The sequence below is a fragment of the Triticum aestivum genome, chromosome 2D, assembly GCF_018294505.1.
Source record: "Triticum aestivum cultivar Chinese Spring chromosome 2D, IWGSC CS RefSeq v2.1, whole genome shotgun sequence".
Taxonomy (NCBI): domain Eukaryota; kingdom Viridiplantae; phylum Streptophyta; class Magnoliopsida; order Poales; family Poaceae; genus Triticum; species Triticum aestivum.
Window position 1 is genome coordinate 646,846,679 of NC_057799.1, and position 5,327 is coordinate 646,852,005.

Here is a 5,327-nt window from a genome sequence, read left to right on the forward strand (position 1 = left end):
GAGGCGAGCGAGAGGGGGGGGGGCAAGTGGGAGAGATGGGTGGAGGCCGATGCGTCGGGGTGGCCTTATCCCCTCCCGGCGTCGGCGCCGGCGAGGTGGTCGGGCGGGGACGTGCCCCTGTTGCGACCCCGGTCGGGGGAACAGGGGGGGGGAAGGCGACCCGAGGAGGGGCTGGGCCGGCGGTTGGCCGGCTGGGCCAGGTGGGCCTGTGAGCTGGGCCGCCTGGTCCAGTGAGGGAGGGGATCTTTTTCTTTTCTTTTCTTTATTTTTCTTTTCTGTTTTATTTTATTTTAAATTACTTAGGCACTTTCTAAAAAAATGTCTTCTCCACAATAATTACCAGTGTAATATTTGGCACCCACCGAACATTTTTGTCTTGACTTTTGAAAACTTTGGGTGTTTGTCATTAATTCTTTTTTTGAATTTGAAATGTTTTGAACTAACAGTTGATTAGCAACAGTAATAGAGATGACATGGCATCATCAGGAGAGTTTTACTGTAGCCTAATTATCCGGGCGTTACAAAGTACTAAGAGCATGAACTAGCTAATCACTCCTGCTGCTCTTTCTCAGGTAAAATAGCATAGAACATGTATAGCTCTCCTGATTCATCATATTGGAGCATGCAGATGAACCTGTCTCCTAATGGTGGGCTGCGCTTCTGATTGCTGCCCCCTAGTACTTCTCTACGATCCTTCACAATTTTGCTCCAGTCTTTCACTATTAAGCATTCCTCGGTTGTAGAAATCTTGGATGCACTCATGTGCAATGTAGGATGTCTTGGCTGTAAGCTAAACATTGACATGCGAACTTTAGTACCGATCCACTGAGGCACAACTGTCACCGGGAGTCCCTGTTGAAGAACATTGTATAGTAACATACTTAGCAATGAAGTTTAGCTTGAAAAATAATGTATGCAAAAGATGCACTGAGGGCAAATAGTAAAAATCTTACCATATTTTTTAAATAGATGTGACCGTAGTTCAATACAAACACTACTGGTCGCACTGTTTGAGTACTAAGATTTTAAAGTCCAGGAAAATAATTTCTCTTGACAGCATCAAGATCCTCAAGCCATGAAACATAATGACTTATCTCCTCGCAGTTTACTTCAGGCCCGGGACAGTGGACGGTCCTGTCTACCAAGCGCCGGACATGTTTGCTTGAATGGAAATAAGCTGTCAACAGAAATTAGTTGTCAACTATTTTTGAATAAACAATATCGAAGACATAAGTATGGTTGAGAAACTCACATAATGGTAGAATTGGAGGTGTCTGCACATCGACCCAGATGTCTCTATTACCTTCAATATCATTTTCCGGACGAATATCAAAGGTGATAACCATATCAAGCTCAAATGCATAAGCCTTGCATAGTGCTTGCCAAGTTTTGTATTCAAAATAGGTGTAGGTGTCTGCATTGTATAATTTGACGTCGAAGGTATAACCATGCTCGGTCTTCAAGTAAACTCTCTCTATCTCCATATTGTTCATATGATTGAAACCTATCTTATCCAAGAAAAAAATTCTTGCATGGCAGGGGATACGCTAGTAGAATAGTAAAAAATGAAAAATTATAAGTTGAAGCAAATTAATGAAGCATAATTCATGCTTAATTACGAAAAAAGACTTGTCGTTGTGACTTACTGTATCCACTTCGAAGGTCTCATCCAGCTTGATGCTGAAGCGCCTATCATCAACTAGGAAATTTCTGTCATACAGGTCGCGCTCGTCTTCGCAGTATTCACACATAACGAAATCGTTTTCGTCGTTAGACGACATTTCCTATTTTCATAGTTAAAACATTAATTGATAAGCACTTACTAGTTCTATTAATTCAACTAATTCAACTAGCTAGTTCTATTATTCATCTAGTTTATATATAGTAAATTTTAATTAGATGAACAAATCTCATATACCTAAATTTAATATATTTAATTCATCTAATTTATCTAACATTTGACATTAATATATCTAATTCATCTATAACAAAAAGTATAAAAAACACTTACTAGTTCTAATTAACTCAACTAATTTAACTAGCTAGTTCTATTAATTCATCTAGTTTATATATAGTAAAATTTTAGTATGCCACTTTTCCACACCTTTCGAGAATAGTGAATGGGCCAATATATCGAGGAGCTAGTTTGCCCTTGATTCCAAAGCGGTGAGCACCCTTCATTGGTGTGACTCGAAGATAAGCCTTTTCGCCAGGTTGATAGACCATGTCTTTATGATGACGGTCATACTGACTCTTCTGACGTGATTGAGCAGTCTTGAGATTCTCACGAATAATGCGGACTTGTTGTTCGGCATGTTGGATAATATCCGAACCGAAGAGTGGACGTTCCCCTGTTTCTGACCAGTTCAGAGGGGTTCGGCACTTTTGTCCATACAACACTTCGAAGGGGGCCATCTTTAGACTAGCTTGATAGCTATTATTATAAGAGAACTCAACATACGGGAGAGATTCCTCCCATTTCTTGCTGAAGGAAATAACACAAGCTCGAAGCATGTCTTCGAGAACTTGATTGACGCGTTCAACTTGCTCTTGCGACTGAGGATGAAACGCAGTACTGAATGATAGATGAGTTCCCATAGCTTCTTGGAAACTTGCCCAGAATCTTGAAGTGAACAAGCTGCCACGGTCTGAGCTGATAACCAATGGAATACCGTGGAGTGAAACAATCCTGGACATATAGAGCGTTGCCAGCTGACTAGCAGTGATCGTTTCTTTGACCGCCAGAAAATGTGCAACTTTGGAAAGCTGGTCAATGACGACAAGAATAGCATCATTACCTTTCTGTGATTTGGGAAATCCAGTGACGAAGTCCATCTCAACATGGTCCCATTTCCATTCAGGAATAGAGATAGGTTGCAGAGTTCCAGCAGGCCTTTGATGTTCTGCTTTGATACGACGGCAAACGTCACACTCAGCAACATAACGAGCAATGTCTTGCTTCATATTAGACCACCAGAATCTCTGACGGATGTCTTGGTACATCTTTGTACTACCAGGATGGATACATAGAGGCGTATCATGAGCTTCTTTCATAACTTCCTGTGTCATATCCAGGTTTTTCTCTGCACATGGCACCATTAGGCGGCCCTTGAAGTACAAAGTGCCATCATCAGCAATAGTGAAGAATGAGGGCTTTCCTTCAGCGAGGTAGCGCTTAATATTATGGGCTTTAGAGTCATACTTCTGTAGCCTTTTGATGCTGTCCACGAGATCTGGTTTAGCAACTAGGGTATTGAGGGAACCCTGGGTAACAACGTGGAGGTTCATCTTGCTAAACTCCTTAGGAGGGGGAGCGAGTGCACCCGGAGGAACAATATGGAGGTTCAGCTTCCTAAATTCTTCAACAAGCGAGGGCTAAACTTTGTGAACCTGGAGGTGGTTGCAGTAAGGCTTGCGGCTCAAGGCATCAGCCATTACATTAGCCTTGCCTGGCGTATAGGAAATACCCAAGTCAAGGTCTGCAACAAGCTCCATCCATCTCTGTTGACGGAGGTTCAGGTCTGGCTGAGTAAACAGATACTTCAGACTTTGGTGGTCAGTGAAGATCTCGCAACGATTACCAAGAAGGTAATGTCGCCACTGCTTCAGCGCATGAATGACAGCAGCAAGTTCGAGGTCGTGAACTGGGTAGTTCTCTTCGTGAGGGCGCAATTGCCGAGAGGCATAAGCAATCACTTTGCGGTCTTGCATTAGGACACAGCCTAATCCTTGACGGGAAGCGTCGTAGTAAATGATGAAGTCCTTCTTAGTATCAGGTGGAGCTAGAACTGGGGCAGAAGTCAACTTGTCTTTGAGTGCCTGGAAACTTTCCTGACATTTGTCTGTCTATTGGAACTTGATGCCCTTATGCAACAGGTTAGTCAGAGGCCTGGCGATCTTGGAGAAGTTCTCGACGAATCGACGGCAATAGCTGGCGAGACCGAGAAAACTTCTGACTTGCTTAACGTTCTTGGGAGGAGTCCAATCAAGGATAGCCTGGACTCGTTCAGGGTTGACGGCAATACCATCCTTAGAGATGACATGCCCCAGATAGGTTACTTCGGGAAGCCAGAATTCACATTTGGAGAACTTGGCATATAGTTGATGCTCTCGTAGCTTTTCCAGCACAAGTCGAAGATGTTCAGCATGTTCTTCTTCGTTCTTGGAAAATACCAGGATATCATCCAGATAAACCACGACGAACTTGTCGAGGTAATCCATGAATATATAGTTCATCAGACGGGAGAAGGTGGCTGGAGCATTGGTTAAACCGAAAGACATGACGGTGTACTCGTATGAACCATACCGAGTCACGAAGGCGGGCTTTGGGATATCCTCTTCGCAAACACGGATCTGGTGGTAACCCAACCTCAAGTCGAGCTTAGAGAACACTGACGAACCCGCCAGTTGATCATACAGATCATTGATCCGAGGAAGAGGGTATTTATTCTAAATGGTAGCTTGGTTTATAGGACGTAGTCTTGAACTAATCGGTTTGTCCCATCCTTCTTCTTGAGAAAGAGAGAAGGTGCTCCCCAAGGAGAGCAACTTGGGCGAATGAATCCTTTGCGAAGAGATTTGTCGATTTCCTCCTTAAGCTCAAGGAGTTCATGCGGCGGCATCTTGTAGGGTCGCTTGGCTATAGGAGTGGTGCCTGGTTTCAAGTCGATGATGAATTCGACAGCTCTAGCAGGGGGAAATCCCTGGAAGTTCTTCAGGGAAGACGTCGAGGAATTCATGCACGACGGGAATGTTTTCAATGCCCTCGAGTGGTGCAGCGTTCAATGCATTCAATGCATAGAGCCTTGCCTCGGCATTTTGCACCAGATGAGCTTGGTAAGTAACTATTTCATCTGAAGGGTGTAGCAGATGGACGGTCTTAGTGGTGCAAACGATTGAAGCAGTATGCGCTTTTAACCAATTCATTCCCATAATGAGATCAATGCTACAGGACTTCAGTATGATGGGGGAGACAAGAAATTCCAGTCCTTCGATTTCAACGGGGACGTCGTTGCAAATCATGGAGGTTCGACATTGGCCCGCAGGGGTGTGTACTAATAGTGAAGCATTCATGTCTTCGCTTTTAATGCCATGCATGAATGCAAAATCTTCTGACATGAATGAATGTGATGCACCTGTATCAAATAAAACGAATGCTGGTACTGAATTTACGAGGAGTGTACCCATCACAGTAGCAGGCTGGTCTTGAGCTTCGTTGAGATCAACGTGGTTGGCATGAACACGACCGTAAGACTTGGCCTTGTTGCTGCGGGGCTGGTTGCTTCCATGGCCAGTTGCTGGAAGGGCCAGTTGATTCTGGTTCTGGT